At 42.4% G+C, this 24,958-nt stretch overlaps 1 protein-coding gene across 12 annotated transcripts in view; it reads right to left on the minus strand.

Moving 5' to 3' along the window:
* foxp1b (forkhead box P1b) overlaps nucleotides 1–24,958 on the minus strand; it is a 518,322-nt gene that overhangs the window by 464,030 nt on the left and 29,334 nt on the right. Inside the window, exon 2 of one of the 12 annotated variants that reach the window (XM_041192647.1) lies at nucleotides 24,091–24,108. The exons of the other annotated variants lie outside the window; for them this stretch is intronic. The gene's annotated coding sequence lies outside the window, so the exon portion shown is untranslated. The remainder of the gene's footprint in view (nucleotides 1–24,090; nucleotides 24,109–24,958) is intronic. 12 annotated transcript variants of the gene reach the window in all.

The following is a 24,958-nucleotide window of genomic DNA, read 5'->3' on the forward strand; positions in this document are numbered from 1 at the left end:
ACTTAAAATGCAAATAAACAAGATGTGTGGGTGCCAAAAACTACTATTACTTCTTTCATTTCCAAAATGTCATTCTACTCATCATTTATACATGAATTTAAACTTTAGGTTTGGACATCTATTCCAGACAGATGAGTGACAATGCAAGAGAAAAGGCATTTTATTCAGATCTCTCATGTCGACTATACTATAAATAACTAGAGCAACTGTCTGTAATCTGGAATTGCACATCATTCTGCAGTATGATTGTACCTCCCTGATGATGTAGCTCACTGAAAATTAGTCCTTTGTGTATTCTCTTGTCTGAGTGTAGTAAACATGAACTATTTATCTGTCTCCTCTAACTGACAATAAAGCTGGTTAATATGTAAGCAGGTATGTCCTACAAGGTTCTTTTACAAAAACTTAAACATTGTTCAAAATTAGAGTAAATTTTATGACGGAAACAGCCAGGCAGCCTGATGATTTTTGTACTGCCACTTTTATTATTCTATTATCTGTAAATCCCTGATGGATTTTTAAAGTGTTACCACTATGTTTCTTCCTTTCCAAACATTGCTAAATTTACAGACTGTATACATTACAATCTGTCGTCTTATCAACAGTTCTTTGTTCCTCAAACAACAGCTATTTACCATGTGTATTCTACTTATCAAAATCACCCCTTTAAGAGCAGGAGGGGTGATACCAGTTTTGGGGGATGGTAGAGGGAAATGAGAATATCAAGGCCACATGTCTAAGAAACCATGGAAATTTTTTTCATAGCGATTTTCTACACATTTAAGCAACTGTGAAGAAGATAAGGTAGTAACAGCTGCATATAATGTACATATTTTACCATTGTTTGTTATTAACACTAGTTCAACTATTCGTGGCTTTAAATTTGCTTTGTCTGTTCCCCTGCAGTGCATGGGGATCCTGCTGGTAGGGCCAGACTATGAAAACATGCCTCAAATGACCAAATGTAACGGCAACTTTCAAAGTAGGAACCAAACCAGACACAACAAACCACAGAACAGCCAACCTAAGTTGTCATAATTTATGTGAGTGGAATTCAACTGTAACACCATTTACTGAAAGCTAAATTTCCACCAGCGGCATATTCCTACCAGAACATTTGGTTTTGAAAACTTCTGATAAGACACTACTGATAGCTTATCTATTTCTGCATGAATCCAGCCAAATTTCCCCACACACTTTATGATCAGCAACTACTTCCACACACTACGTACCTCACAAGGTCTTTAATTTAAATTCCCAAGAAGCTGAGCCAAGCCTACCAAGATTCCAAAATGGTTTTAATTCATACACACTTAATTTACACGAGGGTTTCCTTCAGTTTAAAACAATCACACTGACTGAAACAGAGTATGACGTCTCAAGTGTTTATACTAGTTCTCTGTTCTTAACTAGAATAAAGATGGGTGGTTTCACACTACTGCCTGACATACATGCTGGTCAGTGCACAGAAGTGAGTAATGACAGAATACTAGGATTTTAATTAGACTGCTTAAACCAGCTTAATTTAAACCCATTTGTTTATGTGCCTATCACAAATTGATGTCTATTCACTGTAGATTCCACACTGATTAAAGAATGCAGATTTTTAATCAAATTAAGTTGTAATTTCGAAACAGTAAGCCAGCCTACATTGTAGCATTGATTTTGACCTACCCTGCCTGATGAAAACTGGCCTAGTTCAGGTCACACATCCATCTTATACCCCATTTGAGTTCATTCCCCATTAAAACAATGGCATATAAAACAAGCAGGGTATAAAACGGATATAAAAACAAAAAAACTGCGGATGCTGGAAATCCAAAACAAAAACAGAATTACCTGGAAAAACTCAGCAGGTCTGGCAGCATCGGCGGAGAAGAAAAGAGTTGATGTTTCGAGTCCTCATGACCCTTCGAAGAACTAGGATGACAGACGGATGACAGACTCAAAACTATTTCATTCACATCAAACAGGTTTGGTTAAAATTGGGACCTATATGTCAATGGGAGATTGTCACTTGTTTTCTACAAATCCCAAAAACCTGAACAACAATGCAAATAAATCCATTTTTGCATTGTTGAACAACTTTTTGAACTGACACAAGGGACAAATGAGGCTTCTGCTGCAAGTGAAAAGAAAAGGTGACCTTCCTGATCAAGCATCTGCTCCAACTTCCCATGTAACCTACAAAAAAACCTTAATAACCTCTCCTGAAATAACAGGCATACTTAGTGACTATAAATCATAATCTTACCACAGATTGCTGTGCAAAAAGTGTGATTCTTTCTTTAAACCTAAGGTTAATTTGAAAAGTTCTAAGAAAAGGAGGGGGCTGGCACATAAAGGTCACATCTATGGATGCCAAGGAAGCAGGGGAAGTAGGGAAGAGGCGGGGAAATAACACAAAGTAAAACTATTTACTGTGCATATAATGCTCTAACACAAGATAAGGCATGTAGAGCTAGCATTAATTATATTGTATGAGTTTAGACTTTTTTTAAAATGGAAAATAAATAATCTGAACTAACAGTAGTCTTTTGCCTTATTTAACTAGTTGCATAATCTCATTATTCCAATCAGTAAATTATTAATTATTATTAGGTTACACACAAATTATAATTTCCAACAAATAACAATTTGGTTCAAATGAACATTACCAGCAAGACCAAGCTTTGAACCATTTGGTCTACATGCATAACAATGGTGAAATAGAGGCAGCATTATGATTCACAATGAGAACAGCAAGTGTTTAACTTGTGTTAATATTCAGGGAGATAAATGACAATCTGCAGTGCACATATTCTAAAGTTCCGCATTTATTTTAAAATCACCTTGATTATTGCAAGTTCAAAGAAACAATGGAATGTATAGGATCTGAAAAGATTACTGCAGTCCAACTGGCTAATCCCAGTGACTATCATGTATCGGATCTCACATCTCACAATACCTATTATACCCTCTATCAATTATTTTCTCCAGGTACTTATCCAACTTTCTTGAATTTGATGATGTCATCAGCTCCCATGCTTCCCTCGACAATCTATTCCATATACTAAGCAGTTAAACCAAAACTGTCTATACCTTTTAATGCAGAGTTGATATTAAACGTATTAACAATTATCCTGTCTATAACCATTAGGATCTCGAATGTTTCTATAAAATTACCCTGAATTTTCTTTTCTCCAGCATATTCAGCTTTTTTTTGAGACCAGATTCTTAATCTCAGTTGCCCTTGACTGCACCCTCTCCAATGTCAGAATGCCTTTCTCAGATTGAAATAGCCAGGATCATTCCAGGTGGGGTCAAACTGCATTTCCTACAACACAGAATCATTTCTTCACAGTTGTACAATTTCCCTCTGACTATACAGCCCAGGATTATACTTGCTCTCTCTTCACTGCTGCCATTTACCATATACTGAAGACTTTAGAAATCTATCCAATAGGGCCCCCAAATCCCTCTCCTGTTTTTGAGTCCTGTGAAATAATACTGCTGTTCCCCACTCTCATAATTTTGCATTTGTCTGCGTACACATATTTCCCACTTGTCTATCAATCCAAGTCCTTTTGTATTTCATTGCCCTGATGTCTGCTGCTTGCAGTCCCTCTCAGTTTTGCTATCATGATAACTAAGAATGGGGGCAGCCAAAGTTCTTCACTTGGAGGTAGAGGAGATGAAACATTCCTATTTTCTGAAGAAATCACAATATTTCCACAGCAGGGAAGTAAAACATACACTTGAATACCAGAATGGAGTTTGGAAAGTTGCAAAGGCCAAGTAAATTACTGGAACTACTCAATCCTTTACACCACATGTATAAATGAAAGCTGAAATTGATTTTTAAAACTTGTGTTGCCTGATATTATTGCAAACCGCTATTCATTTTAGTATGTAAATTATTTGGTGCTTCCAGCAGCATTGTCAGCCTTTGCGTATCATGAGCTATTACTTCACCTCTATGAGTGGAATTGTCCAAGATTTGCACTAAGTACAGTAGCAGGAAGGTAAAACAACACTTTACCCTCTGGCCACGATGGCAGGTTTTCACGCTGTATCGTCCCAAACCTGCCACATTCCTGGGAAACACTCAATTTCCATGGCAGGCAGGCTCTCATCCACCCACCATGCCTTCACCTTAACACTTCATCAGGCCAGGCACCACATTTAAAATACAGCCGCTCTCAATGCTTTTTAAAAATTTGTTCATGGGATGTGGGCATTGCTGGCAAGGCCAGCATTTATTACCCATCCCTAATTGCCCTTGTTCAAAGGGCAGTTAAGAGTCAACTACACTGCTGTGGGTCTGAAGTCATATGTAGGCAACAGATTTCCTTCCCTAAAGGACATTAGCGAACCAGATGGGTTTTTACAACAGTCGACAATAGTTTCATGGCCATCATCAAACTTTTAATTCCAGATTTTTATTGAATTAAATCTCACCATCTGCCATGGCGGGATATGAACCCGGGTCCCTGGAGCATTACCCTGTCCAGTGACAATATCGCTATGCCACCGCCTCCACCATTTTGAGCCCAGGACTGCAGCAAAGAAGACATGGCCCTGAAAGGCAAGAAGACTGGAGCCCTCGAGCGCCTTTTGGACTCCCGTGGAGGCCAGCTGTGATGTCCTCTACCCCTGCTCTGGTCACAGGAGGGGCAACTACATTACCACTCAGGTTTGGTAGACGATGGCAGTGGTGATCCATGCCAATGTTGCACAGAAGAGGTTGGCCATCCAATGCAGAAAGAGGATGAACGATCTAATCCATGCAACCAGGGTATGGCAGCCACCTCATCACTCTAAACGCACACACTCAAGCCCATTCACTGATATCTCATTCAATGCCAGCTCAAGGGACATCACAACCCATTCTCACACACATATCCTTCCAAGTCTATCTGGCCTCATCTCCTCTGGAGACTGCCTCCTTAGCTCTCAACATCTTGAGGCCACTTGCACAGATTAACATGTGCCCCCACACACACCCTGGGATACCCTCCTTCCCCAGTATAGCTCTCGTCCTACAACCTCTTCCCTTGCCTGAGGCCACTTCTCCCCTTACCCAAGCAAGACCTTGCCCTGCAGCCATTGAAAAGCCACCCACATTTGGCTGATCTGATAGGTAGAGACCTACTCGTGAGCCCCTTAAAAGTTAAGTGGAGCCTAGTGCTGCTGACTGCGAGTGCTGACCGAAGCAAGGTAGGCAAACAAACTGAGGTTCCAAGCGAATTGCAGCTCGCCGAGTGAACGCCTTTTATCTGCCGTTGCGAAACTTTCCTGCCATGGGCAGACAATCTAGTGGGGGTGGGGGGGGGATCATTCCAGTGGGCAGGCCTAATGATGATATGCTGGTGTATTACAATGAGGTTCCCAACATCTGATGGTGGGAAATGCAGCTCGCCATTGGTGGGCAGAGCGGACGATCGCAAACTGGTTTCACACTGTCGCAAAACCTGTAGCGCCAGATTGTCCACTCACACCACTGAAAACACCTGACGCTGGCGGGCACGGAAAACCCCGGCCTATGTCATCTTCCAATAGATCCTTACACTCACTAATGACCACAGCCTACTTTCTATTTTTGATGCAAAGTAATTCGTTTATATCATGGAAAAGCAGAGAAACTCATATAAAGCGGCAATAAATAAAGAGTGAAAAGGATGATTGTATATCAGTATGTGAAGCAAATATTAAGTTTGAAAGAAATATTCTTTTAAAATGGCTAAATTATTTCAAACCTAAAACCTGGTATTGAATATCCCAACAATACAATGATCTATGTAGAAACACCATGTTATAGAACATGGACTTTGCCATTGTGAAAACATTAGTCATTTTTATATTAGGGGTTGCACTTGACAGTAGTTCCAATGCATGTGCTTTGCTCACATGGTGGTAAACCCAATAGAAACTTTCTGGAAATCTTCATGACCAGCTGTTAGTAATTGCACTACCGGTATAAAACTTAGTCATACACACTGGGAAGGTCCCGGGTTCAATTTCAAGACTGCTGCGCTCACCCAGAACATGAAGTATGATTGGGTAGTATATATGTCGTAATGTCTTTGAGCTAGTGTGAGTAAAATAAAAATCTGCCAGAGTTCAACTCCAAAGCCTTACAGAATGCCTTTTTCTTAAAATACAAGCATGTGTTAATGTTTGTTCGGCAACAAAGTTGGGCTCAAATATGATGTTCCCCACAGCCAAATAGCCCACCATTCATTACCTAAGCTTGTTCATAAGGAATACCAAAAGCCAGCTGTTGGCTATGAAACTGTATCCAGATGAATTAGTGCCTTCAGGAGGGAAATGGAGATATTTTATGTATGAAATTTTAAATTATTTAAATCTATAGAAAAGAAAGGCTTTACTTACATTATTTAGTAGAACACATTTATTCATTAAACTACCATATACAGTGGGATTATACAAAAACATAGTACAAATATTGGAGGGGACAAACTATATGGTGCAGTGTTAATTTTGATTTGGCAGCTTGAAGCATAGCACTGCCAAAGTGTCAAATTGTCAGATCAAGACAATAAAGTTTGACAAAAGCATGCAAGTTTGTCCATGCCTTACAGATATTGTTGAAATAATCTACATGGATACTGACCAAAAATGCTGGCATTACAAAAGGACAATGGGCTTTACTCCAAGGTCAAGAATGAGTCCTCCCTGTGTATTAATAGTCCTGTGTTTGTTGTCTCTTCGGATGCTCTCATATCGGTTGTGGACCTGTTCTTTTAACACCAACAAGGCTAACAAAACTATCTGAAGCTTAACTCTGTTAATATGCTAAGAAGCTTCTGGCTGAACAAATATAGCCGTAGGCCCAAGTGCCATCTTACTAAGATAGAAGGGTACTTGAACGGTATATTTTTTAAATAACCTTGAGGTAGTAAATCTAAAGCAAGAGCAAGACTAGGAATTGGCCATTCAACACATCAAGCACAAAACTACTATTTAACAAATACAGCCTGCCCTTTCGTGGTTTGACTTGGCATTAACTTTGAGACTGTTCAACATAGCTGCTACTCTAAAGGAAAAAATAGTTTACCAATTTTAATTTATTTTTATTGACCTCAGGTTGCAGGCAACACGGGCAAAGCCTCCTTTTTTGTATACCTCTAGTTCCACCATGAAGAGGTGTTCTTAGTTGGCACATGTCAATTTTATCCATCTAATCTCAATTTACTCAAACGCATTTCAACTGATGTGATATAAGCACATACCTTAATTACTTGCTGAGATTTTGTCCCTCCAACAGAATTGAAATAGGCTGCTGTGATTAAACCTCTTGGTGCATCAACTCAAAATGGAAGCTATTCCTGCAATGGTGGGCCTTAACAGAATGGAAATTCATCCCTCTGGATTGAAATCTTTCACACAGCAGTGAAAGTTAAAATCTAGTCCATTCTGTTTCAACATACCATTGATTTTTGAGAAACATTTTAGTACCTTAATATGTTACGTTGGAAGTGCTATTGCATTGCTGAATAAATTCAGCTCAAAATCCTTTATAATATGAAGGGAACAAGTGTACAGTATCTAATTCATAAAATTACTAGTTGGCTTAGTTTAGTCAAGTTTGGTTGATTTATTTTAGTCATAAGAGCAGGAGAAGACCATATGGCTCATCGAGCTTGATCTGCCATTCAAAATGATCATTTCTGATATGGAGATTCAATTCTACTTTCTCACCTACTCCCCTTATTCCTTGATTTCCTGAGAGCGTAAAAATCATTCTATCTCAGCCTTAAATATGTTCCATGATGGCCCGCTCAAAGCCCTATAGGGTAGGCAATTCTAAAGATTCACAACCCTTTCAGTGACAATGTCTCATCCCAGTCCTAAGTGAAACTGTGCCCACTTGTTCTAGATTGCTCAGCCAGGGGAAAGAACCTCTCAGAATCTATCATGTCAAGGCTCTTCATAATTTTGAATGTTTCAATACGATCACCATTCATTCTTCTAAACATCAGAGAGTTTAGATCGATTCTACGCAGCCTCTCATTTTAGGAAAACACACTCATCCAAGGGTCACTCTAGTGAACCTTTGCTATACTGTACTGCCTCCAATGCAAGTACATCCTTCCTTAAATATGGAAACCAAATTGCACACAATATACTAGGTGTGGTGTCACCAAAGCCCCATACAATTGCAACAAGACTTCTTTATTCTTGTAGTCCAATTCCCTTACAAAAAAGACCAGTAACTACTTTGTTAATTGCTCGCTGTACCAGTAAGTTAACATTTTGTGTTCCTTGTATGAGTACACCCAAGTCACTCTGAACATTAACACAGAAAAAAATGAGTAGACCATTTGGCCCCTTGAACCTGCTCTTCCATTCATTGTGATCATGGCTGATCATCCAACTCAATAGACTGCTCCTGCTTTCTCCCCATATACTTTGATCCCTTTCACCCCAAGAGCTATATCTAACTCCTTCTTGAAAACATACAATGTTTTGGCCTCAACTACTTTCTGTGGTAGCAAATTCCACAGGCTCACCACTCTCTGGGTGAAGAAATTTCTCCTCATCTCAGTCCTAAATGGTCTACCCCATATCCTCAGACTGTGACCCCTGGTTCTGGACTCCCCCACCATCGGGAACATCCTTCCTGCATCTACCCTGTCTAGTCCTGTTGGAATTTTATAGGTTTCTATGAGATCCCCCCACATTCTTCTGAATTCCAGCGAATATAATCCTCATATGTCAGTCCCGCCATCCCAGAAATCAGTCTGGTAAATCTTCATGGGATGAGTTACATATTCCACGCCTTTTAAAAACTATTCTGCTTTTCTATTCTTACAACCAGAGTTATAAATCTCACACTTCCCCACATTATATATGTCATCTGCAATCTTGTTGCCTACTAACTTAACCTGTCTATATCTCTTTCTGTCTCTTTGTGTCTTCCTCACAGCTCGCATTCCCACCTGGCTATGTACTGTCAGCATCTTAGTTACGTTACTCTCTGGTTCTTTGTCTAAGTCAATGGATTGTAAATAGCTGAGGTCCCAGCACGGATGCTTGTAGCACTCCACTAGTCATAGCTGCCAACTTGAAAATGCCCCATTTATCCCTATTCTCTGCTTTCTGTCTGTTAATCAATCCTTTGTCCATGCTAATAAATCATCCACAACTCCATGAGCCCTTATTTTTTGTATTAACATTTTGGGTGGAATCATCCCAGATCTGCACTGTATGGTAGCGGGAGGGAAAAAGGGCATTTTACCCACTGGTCACAAAGGTGGGTTTTCAGGCCGTGTCATCCCAATCACACCTCACTAATCATGCATTCCCAGGAAACCTGCCGGGTTGCTGGCCCTCTCATTTGCCCGCCCTGTCACCATCTCAGGCCCTCAGTAAACCGGGCGCCATATTTAAAGGCTGTCCCTGCAAAGAACTAGCACACTTCAAGGGAGAGGAAGCAGCTACAAAATCATGGCTGCCAAAGGGAGGAAACATGCTGCCCCAGACTTATCAACACCTCCCTTGCATGCCTACTGGATGCAGTGGAGGCCCGCTGCAATGTCCTCTATCCCTACACTGGGCAAAGGCCAGCAAGTAAGGTGACAAATGCAGCATGGGCAGCGGTGGTCAGTGCCGAAAGAGTATGAACGATCTCCTCCGTTTCACCAGGGTAAGTCACTCTCAACTCACAACCCACCATACATCCAGAGGGATCTCACTCACTGCCAGTTCAAGGGACATCCCCATTTATTCTCTCTCACACACCTCCACTGTCCCCATCCCATCCATGGGACTGCTCACCACCCACACATGCCAGGCACTCTTATCTTCTGGCCTGGTAGGCATCCTGCTTACACTCTCTCCATCTGTCTTCCTGCAGGATAAGCTGACACACAACAAAAGTCACCGACTGATGGAAGAACAACTGAATTCAAGGTCCTCATGGACATTGAAAACAGAGCCATCCAGCTGGCCAGCGATGATCTGGACCGTTCCTGTGCTGACAGCGAGGTCGGCGGTGCCCAACCAAGTGAGGATCTAGCAGTGCAACATCCATCAGACAACCATGCTGTGAGTGATATCTCCTCTTTTTCAGGCCACTTCCCTGCACTAACTAACTGTCTCTCCTTGCTTTTGCAGGCACATGTGGGAAACAATCTGGGAAGTCCATGATCCGGGTCCTCAAAACTCATGCCCCGAAAACACCTCAGAAGAGGAATCTGCTGAAACCATCATTGAAGACCCGTCACAGTGCTCACCCACACCCTCCACCAGTGCAGAGACACACACATCAGTGGGACCTGCCTTTAGAGCAGCCTCAGGGTGAGCACAGCACACTGTCTGGTCCACAGCTGGCGGCGGCAGGGCCTTCCCAGGTGTCCGGCACTCAAAAGACTGCTGGAGGCCAGAAATATGCTGAATCTGAGTAGGATGACCAGCCTCTGGACTCGGTCATACCCTCAGTTGCTAGATCTGCAAAGACAAGCTCGGGAATATCAGGAAAGGATGTCTGCTGCACTCCTCAGATTGCAAGGCGCGATGGAGGAGCCTGTTCACCTTCAATCTGAGGTGGCAGTGCCAGCATGCCAATGCACCGAGGTCAACATTGGTATGATGGCAGCCACCATGGATGCCTTGGTCCACAATGGTCCAGCACTGCTGCATGGGCTGAACTGCATCACTGACACCGTAGTTGGCCTTCAACTCGAGAAGGGTACAGGATAGCTTGATCTCACTCCAGCTTCCCCTTCTCGTCAAGGAGTCAGCAAGGAGTCCTCAGGCACCCATAGGGAGGAGGATCAGCAGGTCCACACCGCAGGGCCATCCACCCAGGTGACTCAGGGAGTGTCCAGCCCATCCAAATCCCCTATTCTTGTGACCCCCCAGCAAATCCAGCTCCACAGGCCAAGGAGAGTGTCACTGCCACACAGCAGGACCCAAAAACAAGCTGGGGCCCTCCCAGTCTTGGCCCTCCAGAGAACGTCCATCAACGTAATCACAGACAGGGCGCAGCAGTCAGAAGGCCACCTCCACCTCCGCAGTGGATGTCAGGCGAGCATCAAGGCGTAGTGGCAGGGTTAGGAAGGTTAAGAAGATGTAACTCTTTCAATTGAAAACCAAATAAACTAAATTAACAAATCAGGGACAAATTAAAGTGAAACTGCAAAAACAAAAGACAAAATTTAAAGGGAACTTACCAACATTAAATCAAAATGTGATTAAGAGGGTCGATAAAACACCCCAGACCCGCAGAAGAAAAAGATGTAACTTTCGAGTACAAACCCGTTTCCATCTGTTCCTATTCAGATGAAGTTACATTGTTTCATAGTTTGCAATTGTGACATTTGAACTCTTGATCTTGGGGTTACAAACCCAGTACCATAACCACTTGGCTATTTAAGCCAAGCCCAAGAAAAAAGATGTAACTCTTTCGAGTACAAACCCGTTTCCATCTGTTCCTATTCAGATGAAGTTACATTGTTTCATAGTTTGCCATTGTGAGATTTGAACTCTTGATCTTGGGGTTACAAACCCAGTACCATAACCACTTGGCTATTTAAGCCAAGCCCAAGAAAAAAGATGTAGTTGCACAGCCTGGACACGGGTATTAATCACTTGTACATAATGTTCACTTTGTTAATAAACTCCAAAGAATGTCTCCTTGCCTATGGCTCCTTGTTCTGATGAGCAGTGTTTGTGTCACTTAAATGTGAAACCATGGTCCCTGCACAAGATAAAGGCAGGTGTCTCAGTCCAGGTCCTCTTCCCTGTGCTTTGTGCACTGATGGTGCAGCTTCACAGTCACTGGACACATAGTCAAGCCTGCACATCGATGGGTCCTATCATTGCTGCAGAATGTCCTGGGCAAGTGGCACAGAGTCTGTCATTCTCTCTGTGTGCTGGCCCCCCACCCCCCATCTCATCAGCATCTGTTTCTGGTGGCAGAGTGGTCCTGAAGGGTTCAGCTCATGAAGGTGTCATAAGATCAGGGGAAGTTAAAGTTTCCCTGCTATATATATGGTGCCATTAGCCAGACAGAAGTCAGACATTCACGTAAGTTACGTGTGGGTCTATGGAGTGTCCCCATTGCAGGTCATCATCCTCCTGGAATGTAGGGACTATGGGCATCCGCTGTGCCTCCATGACAGGAGCCTTATCACAGAGGGTATGTGCACTGCCATCAGCCAGACAGGGGCCAAACGTTGACAGATGCAATGTAAGGATCTATGGTGTCTCTTCACTGTCATCATCATCCTCCATGAATCTAGCAGCTACGAGGGCCTCCCGAGCACGCCTGCCTCGTCTGGCCAGCGCAATGGCCTCATCGCTGTCATCCTCACCTTCAAGGGCCTTATCCCCGTCGATGTCCTCCTCATCGGAGGAGCCATGCAGCTCCTACATCTCCTCCTCAGCCAGCTCTTCTGCCCGTTGTACTGCCAGGTTGTGATGGGTGCAGCAGACAACAGCAATGCTCCACCAGACTGGTCTAGGAGCCAGAACCTCATTTTCAACATTCCCATGATTTGCTCCAGCAAGGTGTGAGTTACAGCACCAGTCTCATTGTATCTTCTCTGCTGCAATCTGAGGCCGCTGCACTGGTGTCATCAACTATGTCCTCCATGGGTAGCCCTCAATCCCGAGAAGCCAACCCTTAAGCCTCTCAGGACCCTGAAAGACCTCAGGGATCTGACACCTACTGGGAATGTAGGAGTCATGGACACTCCCTGGGAACAGGCACAGACCTGTAGGACGGGTTTGTGATGGTCGCACAACAGCTGGACATTCAGCAAGTAGAAGCCCTTGCAATGGATGTAGTTAACCACTTGTTGCTAAAGAGATGTAAGCACTGTCGATAACACCCTGAGCCTGTGGGAAACTTGAGATCTGGGCAAATCCCAGCGTTCTTGACTTTCCTGATTCCAGGCAAAATGCACAAAGTTGTGTTCCTTTGTGAAGATGGCGTCTGTGACATCATGAATGCATTTGTGCATGCAGGCTTGCAATATCCCACAGAGGTCAGCTGTGGAGCCCTGAAAGGGGCCACTGGTATAAAATTGAGTGCTATGGTCACTTTCATGGTCACTGGCAGTGGATGCCCTCCGTGTCCCAGTGACACCAAATCCCACAGCAAGGGGCAGCTGTGACAGCCCAGTTCCCTGGACCTGCACAGTCGTCGGCAACATTGGTTCTCAGTCATCTGCAGGAATGAAAGGCAGCATTGATAGACCCTGGGTCTGGCTGACCAGTGACGGCTCGCTGTGGCTCTTCAGCAGCATACGCGGGGGGCCCCTAGCTGCCCCTTCTTCCTGCATGCGCTGCTCCTCCCTGTGCCCAGTCAGGGACCTCCGTCACTCTCTTCTCTATGGTCTCTGCTCTCTAAGCCATGAGGCATACAGCTAGGTCACCAGGCTCCATGATCCTAATGTACTCATCCTGCAGGATGAAACAGAGAGACACGTGGGTTTGTTTGTGTGTTCCAAGATCCTATCTTGTTTAAGTCTGAAGGCCCCTTAATGCAGCCCAGAAAGTGCTGGCCACCACTTGGATGGCCAGAGTTTAGTGTGCTGCATGGCTGCCTGAAACCCCACCCACCTCTGCCCCACTCCACCTGACCAATTGGCGACAGCATGGACTGCATGCAGGCATTCTCCTAACCCACTCTGCAAGGCTGCACTGTTAGCTTGAACCATGGGGCAGACTGGTCCAAACATGAATGATGACATTCCAAGGGGCAGTGAGTGCCTCTACCAGTGACTGCTTCACAGCCAGCTTTCACAAGGAGATTGTACAGCGTGCCCCATCACCCAATCGCTCTGCAGTCCATTAAAATGCTCATTAGTTTGCAGTCTGTGCCCGAAAGGTGAAAAGCTCTGGAGCATTTGGTGGCACTTTCAGGCCTCCACGTTGCTTGAGTGGGCAGATAAGCTAGTGGCCTGACTCCAGGCATGTCAATGCGGCTGCGCTTGAACTGTCTCAACTATGGAGGAATGGTCACTTTATACAAGGCTTCCCTAATGCATAGCTGCTTCCCTTCCCCTGCATGTGCTTGTGCACTACCATCAACTGCAGTGCAGTCCTTGTCCCCCCCAACACAACTCACCCTAACCGCAGTGCAGTCTTTGCCCACCCAACTTGCCCCAACTGCAATGCAGCCCTTGCTCCCTCCACAACCTGCCCCAACCATAGTGCAATCCTTGCCCCGCATCACACTGTCAGCCACCCGGGGAAAAGCGACTTGCCTGTGCCCCTGCCTGAATACGTGGTGCCTCAACCTCGAAGTCCATCAGTCGACCCTCACAAGTGCTGCGCAACGTTGCTGTGCATTCACCTCTGCATTCCCGTCAAAGTGCAGTTGGCCAGCTGCACGCCTTATACTGTTGCAAAACACATCGGCGTAGTGCCCGGATGATCTAGCTTGGATGATTCCGGAGAGCAGGGCTTATAATGAGAGGCAAATGCATTAAAATTAAGTTCCCAACATGCGGTGGCGGGAAATACGGCCTGCCATTAATGGGTGGAGTGGACGATTGCAAACTGGTTACGCGGTGCCATGAAACCGATTTTTGGCCTTTCCACCATACTGCCCACTCACACCCGCCATGGCACCCGATGTCAGCAGGCACGAAAAATTCCACCCTTTGTGCAGCACCATATCAAATTCCTTTTGAAAGTCCAAGTGTACTACATTGACTGGTTCCCCTTTATCTACTCTACGACTTACATTCTCAAAAACTCTAATAAATATGTCAAACAGGATTTTCCTTGGTCACAAAACCATGTTGATTCTAATCATGCTATGATTTTTGAAGTACATTATGAAGCCTTCCTCTTGTGATTAACTCCATTTGTGTTTTACTCATTAGTCAATGTGAATCCATGATAACTACAAAGCATCATGCCAAAAGTAACATACCATGCTTATTGTGTGATGATAGTATTATGTGAATCAAACCTAGATTGATGGGGTACTAATATGGATTAAATAATTGGAGAGGTAGGTTTTAAAAAAATTGTTCACAGGATGCGAGTGTCACTCACATCCCTGATTGCTCTTGCAAAGATGGCAGAGAGCTGCCTTCTTTAACTGTTGCAGTCCATCTGATGTAGGTCCATCCACAGTCATGTTAGGCAGGGTGTTCCAGGATTTTCATCCAGTGACAGTGAAAGAATTATATAGTTCCAAGTCAGAATGGTGTGTGACTTGGAGGGGAGCTTGGAGGTGGTGGTGTTCCCATGCATCTGCTGCCCTTGTCCTTCTAGGTGATAAAGGTTGTGGGTTTAGAAGGTGCTGCTGAAGAAGCTTTGGCAATCTGCTGCAGTGCATCTTATAAATGGCAAACAATGCTGCCGATGTGCATCAGTGGTGGAGGGAATGAATGCTTAAGGTGGTGGATGGGGTGCCAATCAAAAGGGTTGCTTTGTCTTAGATGATGTTGAGCTTCTTGAATGTCGTTGATGCTGCCCTCATCCAGGCAAGTGGAAAGTATTCCATCACACTTCTGACTTACGCTTTGCAGATACTGGATAGGCTTCGGGGAGTCAGGTGGTGACTTACTCACATCCTCTGGCCTAGTCTTGTATACGACTGGCCCAATTAAATTTCTAGTCCATGGTAACGCCAGGATATTGCTGTTGGGGGATTCAGTGATGTAATGATATTGAACCTCAATGGGAAATGGTTAGATTCTCTCTTGTTTGAGGCAGTCACTGTCTGGCAATTGTGTTGCATGAATGTCACCTCACAACTGCACTAATAGTTCAGTTTAGTTTGGACTACCAACTTTGTCATGGTATGAAAGGGTATCAAGCCAGAATTGTATACAAAAGTTCATGGGCAGGGGGGTCAGAGAGATGGTGGTATAGTGGTGGTGTCACTGGATTAGTAATCCAGAGGCCCAGACTAGGGAGGGCCAAGGGTTCAAATCCAACCAAGGCAGCTGGTGGAATTTAAATTCAATTAATCAATCTGGAACATAAAAGCTAGTGTCAGCAATGGTGATCATGACAACTATATCTGATTGTTGTAAAAACCCATCTGGTTCACTAATGACCTTGAGGAAAGGAAATCGGCCTCCTTACCTGGTCTGGCCTTCATGTGACTCCAGACCCGCAGCAATGTGGGTTGATCCATGACCGTCCTCTGAAATGCCAAACTGTTAAAAAGGGCCATTAAGGATGGACAACAAATACTGGCCTTGCCAGCGATGCCCACAGCCCATGAAAGAGTAAAGAAAATGTAATGGGTGTTCAGGACATTACCTGAAATGAGCCCATTAAACATAATATACACATGCAGAATCATACCTGCCCACAGTGATGATACTTCAGTTTCTTCAAAAACACAGAGCTATCATCATCACGTTTACTTGCCAGTGAATGTCAAATCATCAAGACGGGAAGGTGTGGTGTATAAAGCCTGTAACACCCAGCAGTGCACATTGATTCTACTGTCCCAAGGAACTGATGGTGAGTCACAGAGATATAAATTGATCATGACAGCACTCGTTTTCCCGACAGAAAATGGAGGCATTTATATGGGATCATGCCCTGTGCCCCCAGGATGCTTAAAAATTGTTCAAGAACAATATAGCTGAAAACATTTCCTACAACAGGCATTGGGCCCCTTATTGATAAAAGTTAGTGTCTCATGCCTATTTTGGGATCACTCGGGACGACTGAAATTTCTTTGCGTGAGGATGCAGCCTATCAATTGGCCAACACTAAGAAGTCAAGTTTTAGTATTTGTTTTAATTCATATGAGCAAGACAGAAATAGGCTTTACTAAACTTTTTAGAAGAAGCTCAAAGCTCAGTTTCAGGCCAGTTTTGGGGCTCTCAGATCGAATACACCTTGTGGGTGTCATTGATCGCCCCGAGACTGAGGTCCAACTAATTTCTACAATCTTGCCAGTAAATAGTCAAACAGTGTCAGTGTGCATCATGCACTGAAGTTATCAGTTTCTCAGGCACTACTTTGGCTCCACCATTGCATCTCAGATAACCCACTGAACAGCAATGAGGTGCAAAATCTATGGATTTAGCAGCACTACACCAGGAATTTCATGATATTTGGGGCAGCATTGGTATAACCTTGGTAACAAATCTGAGATGCAAAATAGGACAGATTTTACTAAAACTATACTTTCTTGTCACTTAGCGTGATACATTTTCACACCACCATCTCTCCTTCATAAAATTCAGTATTGTGTCAGGTGATTTAATATCATTCCAATTATATAATTCCTCCTTTTCCCAGCAGTATCTTTTTCCCCTGGATATTCTCACTCATACACCTACACTGCTACTCAGCTCCTCTGCTCTTACCTGTAATGCAAGCTGTGGAAAATAATTATCGCATCAGTTAAACATTAGGATCTAGGCCTTGGTTACATTGATTTCTGGTATCCACAAATTTGGAAATTCCAGTTTCATCCTTGCCACCTTCCAAACTGAGGCCAACCCATAGGATCTGAAAAACCCTGAATTAAGACTGTTGCTCACTATCCAATGGCCCCTGCTGAAAAGTGCATGTGTGTAAATATTGGGCAATGAAAGGTTCAGGTATGTGCTTAAATCTCCCTCAGTAACAAACTGCCAATGTTCACTTGTACAAGGTACTGTGAAACTCGACCGCAGCATGTCTTTAGATCATGGGACAGAAAGCTGAAAAATTGTGGGCAGGGTGGAAATCAGTTCTGCATTTCTTCAAACTAAAACAATCACAATTTAAGAAATGGTTACTTTACAAATCTACATAATTATCAATGCAATTTGCAGACTGCAACCAATTGATAAGCTACTGTAAACTATGGACTGTAATTTATTTCTATAAATAAAAATGATTGTGCTGTATTTAACACTGCTTATGTGAAAATTGTGTTACAATTTCCACTGCCACCAATATTTCAGTGGATAAGTGCGTTAAGCCTGGATTGATTCCTGATCAATGCTGAGTTAGCTAACCTAAACTGGGAGTAGTGAGGAAGTGTTCTCCAACTGGGCTAGAGGAAAAATTACCACTCTAAACTGTTGTCCCATGACCCTTGCTGAAAGTATGTAGATAGAGATGTACAATTAAGACATAATTAGACTCAGCTGTGAGATCCACTGTCCAAGATCAGGCAAGTAAAATAGGCATTTAGATATTAGTGTTGCCTGGAATAATACCTTTTGATGCTAGACCTGAGTTTGATAGCTTTTGTCATTTCTAAGTGGCAAAGCTCCAGGAGCTGATGCTATCCCAGCAGAGGTCTGAAAGGCCAGATGTCAATGCCTGGTCAAGAAGTTCACTGAACACTTTCAGTCTTTGTGAGAGCCAGGAACCATCCCACAAGAATACAAAGATGTCTCCACTGTCCACCTGTAGAAGCAGAAAGAAAATTGCTAATCATGTGACAATTATAGAGGAATCTCACTCCACTCCATTGCTGGCAAAATTTTTGCAAGAATCCGCTGAGCTGCTCAGTGCAACATCTTGATCAGGATCTGCTGCCAGAGTCAGTGAGGTTTTAGAAAAGTCAAGGAACCACAGATAATGGTGTTTGCAGCTAGACAAGCTCCAGGAGAAATGCCAAGAACAGAGCATGGGCTTCTACTTCTTCTTGTTGACCTGATCAGGACTCTTGACAGTCAGCCATGGGGGCCTTTGGAAAGTAATGGAGAAATTAAGTTGCCAGAGAAATTCATCACAATGTTTAATAGTTCCTTGATGGCATGCTTGCATGTGTCCTGGCTGATGGCGAGTCTTCTGACCCAGTCCCAGTCACTAATGGAATTAAGCAGGGGTAAATGCTGGCACCAACACAACTCAGCATGTTTTTCTCTGCCACATTCTATGATGCTTTCCATCTTGGTGATACTGGCATCAAAATCATGTATCACAATGATAGGAAGTTGTTCAGTCTGAGACAACTCCAAGCATAGACCAAGGTCTCCAAGGACATACTTTGCGATTTCTTATTTGCTGATGACTGTGCACTAGCTGCTAGTTCAGAGCTGTACATGCAATGTAGCATGGACTTGTTCTCCATTGCATTCGGCCTTACAATCAGCACAAAGAAAACTGAAGTAATGTAACAGCCTTCTCCAGGATTGTCCCATTTCAAGCCCAAGATTTCAATCTATGACCAGAATTTGGCATCACTGGATAATTTCACTTACCTCAGCAGCACACACTCTTTTGAGCTGTCCATTTTGATGGTGAGACACACGCAAGAATTGTCAAAGCAAATGTTGCCTTCGGCAGACTTTGAACATCAATCTGGGAAAGAGGAGTATGTCTGCCCACTAAAGTGAAAGCCAATAAAGCAATAGTCCTGCCTGCTCCACTCTGTGCATGCAAGCCTTGGATCATGTTCTAGTATCATACCAAGAAGCTCAGCCACTTTCACTTAAGCTGCCTTTGGACACTTCTGATGATCAGATGACCGGAAAGATTACCAGACACTGGGGTGCCTTCTCAAGCTGGATTGCCAAGCATCCACACCATATCAAGACAGTCACAACTGAGTTGGGCCGCTCATGTAGCCAGAATGCCTAACATTCATTTATCAAAGCAAATCTTCTATGGAGAGCTTGAGGCTGTGGTGCACTCTCATGGCAGTCAAAGGAAATGCTACAAGGACACTCTTGATATCGGCCCTGAGTTCTGGGAGAAGCTCAACCAGAATCACTGCACCTGGTGCAAACAAATAAAAAATGTGACCTCCTTCAAATACGCATATCAGGGGCAAAGAAAAAACTAAAGGAGAGGAAATCCCAAACCAGCAACTCATCCAAAACTCAATCATCTGCAGTATCCTGTCCTTTTTGCAGCAGAACCTTCCAAGTGCAGATTGGCCTTAACAGTCAACCACTGAAACCGTACCAAACACCCCAGAGGTGATGAACATGGTCATCTTTGCCTCAAACAATGAACAAGAGACCTTTGTTGAATCTCAGTCTTCAAAAAAGGAGTAAGGGACAAAGTAAATTCACAAGAATAACCAAGGCATTTTCTTTATTGTAGGAAACAGAAAAAAATCCCATCTCTGCACACTAGTGCATGAACAGGGGAAAATAGTCCCACATTTCATATATATTATATGTATGCATGTGCACAGAATATTCATTTTATATTATGTTAGGAGCTACCAAGGGAACAACAATATCCTGTGGCATTGAGTGCAATCCATGTATCAATCCATCTATCACTTGGAGATGTTGAGCAAACATAAGGTTCTGTCTAGTAAGGGGGGTGGAGGGGGTGCGGTAGAAGAGAGAGAGAGAGCGCGCAGCACGAAGAGATGACATCAATTTAGGACAATGGATGAAGAATAATGGTACTGCAGTTTTGCTTTAGCGGTTTTGATAATCTTAAAAAAGTGTAATAACGCTAGTAGAAAGTCCTGCTAGTTTAATTGAACTTTTCTTCATGCGTTGGTTTACATCACATTTACTTGGCTTATTTTATTTTAATGTAAGGCAGTGTTTTTCCTTCTTTATTCTGCCTCTCCTGAAGATGCTGTATCTTGTTGGGGTACAGTTCCGCAGGAAACAGCAGCCCACCAATTCCTTGACCAAGTAACTATTTTTCAAATGTGAGCTTTGACAGTGTTGGCAGATTATTTAATTGTGAAAGGCAACAAAAGCACACCAGCACACTGGTCAGAGCCTTATTCAACAATCACACATGCACATTTTCCAATATGGTGACCTGAAGTTGGGACTTTAATTTTTTTGTAAGCTTTCATGGAATGTGGGTGTCGCCGGCCAGGCAATCATTTTAATGCCCAACCCGAAATGCCCTTGAGAAGGAGGTGGCGAGCTGCCTTCTTGAACCGCTGCAGTCCATGTGGTGTAGGTATACCAACAGTGCAGTTAGGAAGGGAGTTCCAGGATTTTGACCCAGCGACAGTGAAGGAACGGCAATATATTTCCAAGTCAGGATGGTGAGGGGCTTGGAGGGGAACTTTTAGTGGTGGTGTTCCCCTTGATTGGTCAAAGTGCCAAGGCTCAATTGTAGCAGCCAAATTATTGTTCTGACTGAATTCAAATCACTTAGCACAAGCTGACAGTGTTACGCAATTTGTTCCATAATGAGTTTATTCTAAAATAAGTTATATGTTCTTCTCTATCCTTCCATTCATGACACAACAGCAAGATGGATAGCAGGCAGACAACCTACTCCCTACATGAGCACACTTGTGCATCAGTGTACATAAGTGTTACCAGTAGACGAGTTAACAGCATCAATATGCAGTATGAAAAGTTACACTTATGCCAATACAATTTAGCATATACCATCTCCAAGTTCATCTTCTTATTCTCATTACTGGGGACAGACCTGTTATTACTATCTTGGTGACATTTAACTCAAATCGTACACTCCACATTTGTAAGGACAACTGCTGGATTTTTTTCCCACAAGCCAATTGAACTTGGTATAAAAATTTACACATACAACATTACATTTTAGTGAAATCCTGGGTGACAACGCCGACCCAGGATAATGCACCCACTGTCTTTTCTTCACACCCTGTGGAAAGTGACTGGCCTCTATTCAATGTGACCCATTAGAGATTACAGCCACATTCTGATAAGCCTCTATTTTGAACAGCAATATGAAGAACTGCATCAACTCCCATAAATAAAGTATATTTTCAGAAGCTGGCAAAATATTAAAGCCATAAAACACACACACTTCTTTGAATATATGCTTTGTAGCTAAGTTAGCCTGTATAAACAGGGTTCCCCAGACTAAAATAAAAATAAAAATACCTGGAAAAACTCAGCAGGTCTGGCAGCCTCTGCGGACTATGTGGCCATTCTTCTTAACCATGAGAAAAACAACCCCTCTTATTTTACTGTTTGTTAAGGACAAGTCTATAACTCCAAATAAACAACTAGACTCTAAACTCTCAGGCAACAGACCTTAATAAACACAACCTCACATTTTCAATTTGCCCACAGTTCAACAACAAAACAAATTATATGTAAAGAAACCTTTCATGCCCCTTTCTACCAAATAAAGCTATTGGTCTACATAACCACAAGAGGGAACAGAAACTTGGCATCCTCTGTCCCTGCACAAATTAGCAAAACTTAAATGATTGTGTGTTACACACATGCACTCAAAAATGTAAATATTACCATGTGTCTAGTTTAATACATTTCTACCAACTACAAGTGATTACTATTGTTACTGTCACTTGAAGATTCTCAATGCTTCAAGATAACATTTAAGTTTCAGAACAGCTACCCACTAAAAATAGTTCAACGAAGATTTTTACTTAACCCCAATGCAACCCAAAAATACCCAAGCTGTAAACTCTCGAAAATGGGTAGAAAAGGTCATGAGGTCAAAGCAAGCATTAATAGGTCATTGTGCAACCCACTTGAGAACAATTACTCCTAGTCATGGCTAAGTAGACACTTCATTGAACACAACCAAGTCTGCTCACATCCCACAGATAACAATCGTTCCAGTAATTAAGAATTAAAACCACCTAATTCTACATTTATTACAAAAGAAATCAAACTATTCAAGGAACCACTAAGATATTTTTATTAGGCATAAATGAAAGCCCACTTCATTAAACTAAATCATATAATTTTATCTAAGCTAATTTCCATGCAAATATTTATCCAAATTTTACAGCATTAACCTGCACAATTCCTATTTTAACTCAATGAAAATGAGGAAAATGAGCAAAGCTGACTTCATAAAAGTTGCAAGAGTGCAAAAGAACTATGTTCTTAAAACGTTGCCATTATACCAATGTATAAAAACATAAAAATATTTTTTCATATTTCACTTTTGAGCCTGGTTGAAATACAATTTTTTAATAGACTATCAAAAACAAAGCAATGACCGGCAGCAAATTTTGAAGTAATGTCTACCAAAATCAAAATCTCTACACTCTTTCTGTAAAGATCTCCTTGATTGACTGTGGCCTCTTTGGGCACAATGTTAGGCAGTGCTTTATTGCAATTATACTGGATGAACAGCTCTATATTCAGTTTAAAATGATTCTATCTACAGGTTGTGTCTTTTAGCAAAGAGAGTGAAAATAATTCTAACACCATTATAAACATTTTTTAAAAATCACATTTGGCTTGGTCAGGAGCATCATTTGTTTCCTGTTCTAATCATCATTTTGGTGGCTTGAACAACCTTCCATTAAATAGGGAATAAACTACCTTCTGGGGGGTTATAGTAGAGCTAATGCAACAGCAGTGGGCTTTTCTCTAACAAATCCATTTATGTTAAATCTTAAACCAGGAATTGGAAGAAAAAACTCTGCAGGAGAGCAGTGCGGTTCTTTGACACATAAACTGGTTGTGCCCAGAAAGAATTTTTGGGACAAAGGATTGAAGCGGGTATTAGGGTGTGGGGGGCTTTTAGGGGTGATAGTGAAGACTGTTCAGTCAGAAGGAACACTCCCTCCCTCCTGCCTCCGCTGGAGGTTTTTTTTAAAAATCATGTTTAGGAGTCGCTGATAAATCCCAATGTCTGTTCTGCTCATCGGTAACAATTTTTTTTAAAGAAGGATCATTCAATAGGTATTAAGGCCCCTAAGTAGCATATTTAATTTACCACAGACTAAGACTTATCTTGGAATTCAAATAAAGTATCATGTGCCATGCCACACAGTAAACTTCACTCTATGCAGTTGTCTTTTAAATAAAAAGCAGCTATCAAAAAATTTAAAACTGACACAACCAAAATATTTCAATCTTTTTAGCCACAAAACTGAATGAGCCAAAGACCAGACTTTCCCATTTTAGAACAAAACCTGGTCTTTTAATCAATATGACCAAGAGTTGATAAGTTATGTTAAGGCCATAGGTGGCATCAAGTGAATGTGAAATCGATTTCTCCTAAAAGACACCAACTACCGCTAGTAAAAACATCTCAGAACAGAGTTAAGCCCAGTAGCTTGGACTGCTGAATGTGAAGACTGCCATCCAAAGTACCTGGAACTTAATTACTGTTTTAGCTGACATTTCAGCTGGCCTATTCTTGCTTGATATATAAGTTTTGTTAATTCTTGGCTGAACTGGCAGTTAAAAAAAAACTTTGCAGTAGCTGAGCATACTACTACAAAGAAAAGTAAACAAGCCTCACCCAACAGAAGTACACCTCCTGGAGGTTATTCATAGAGTACCATTGTGTTTGGTGGTCATGAAAAGGAGAAAAAAAAACAGTAATTAGTGTTTTCTAATCAGCCATTTGAATCACTGGAACTAATAACAGTTTACTAATCTGAACTAACTGTTACCATTACTCATAGTATTATAGTAGCCAAAGAGACTTAAGTTATAATCTTTGCTGTGTCTAACACTGAACACTGTTTTACTCAGTTTATTCAATTCCGCAAATCACTGTTTTACATCACCCAATAAGTATTAATGGGTCAATTTGATATGTTTCACATACCTTTCCCAATTCTAACTCACCATCTTTAAAGGATGTTGTTGCAGGCTGGGTTTGATCTCAGGGTGCCAAGTGTTTCCAGTAACTCACCCATGAATCCATTCTTCATGTGTACAACTGCACAGTGCATCAGCAGGCTATTCATCCATGAAACATATCACAGTTCAGCCCAATCAGTATCCACACACATGTGTGCCTTTCAGCCAGGGCCACCAGACTGTGGTTAGGAATGGGAAACCTGATTGATTTCTTCGGGACATTGTGGCCATTTTAGCAACCTGATAGCTTCCAGATGAGATCAGGTAATTGAGAACTGAAAACTGTGGGTATTATGATCTACATGCCTTTAAATGAATTGCTGGTATCATTAAGTCACTTTATAGTCAGTCAAGGTAAAATCTAAGCAAAGTTGCTTTTGATTCTAAGATACTTTTCATTGGCATATTTGGTGCAGACTAGAGCACAACATTCACACCAAGTGTACCCGCTAAAAACAAATACAATCCCATGTCAATGGCACCACTTATCTCTGCCCCTCCCTGGTGACAAATTACAAAGT

This window comes from Carcharodon carcharias, chromosome 7 (genome assembly GCF_017639515.1).
Source record: "Carcharodon carcharias isolate sCarCar2 chromosome 7, sCarCar2.pri, whole genome shotgun sequence".
In the NCBI taxonomy this organism is placed as follows: domain Eukaryota; kingdom Metazoa; phylum Chordata; class Chondrichthyes; order Lamniformes; family Lamnidae; genus Carcharodon; species Carcharodon carcharias.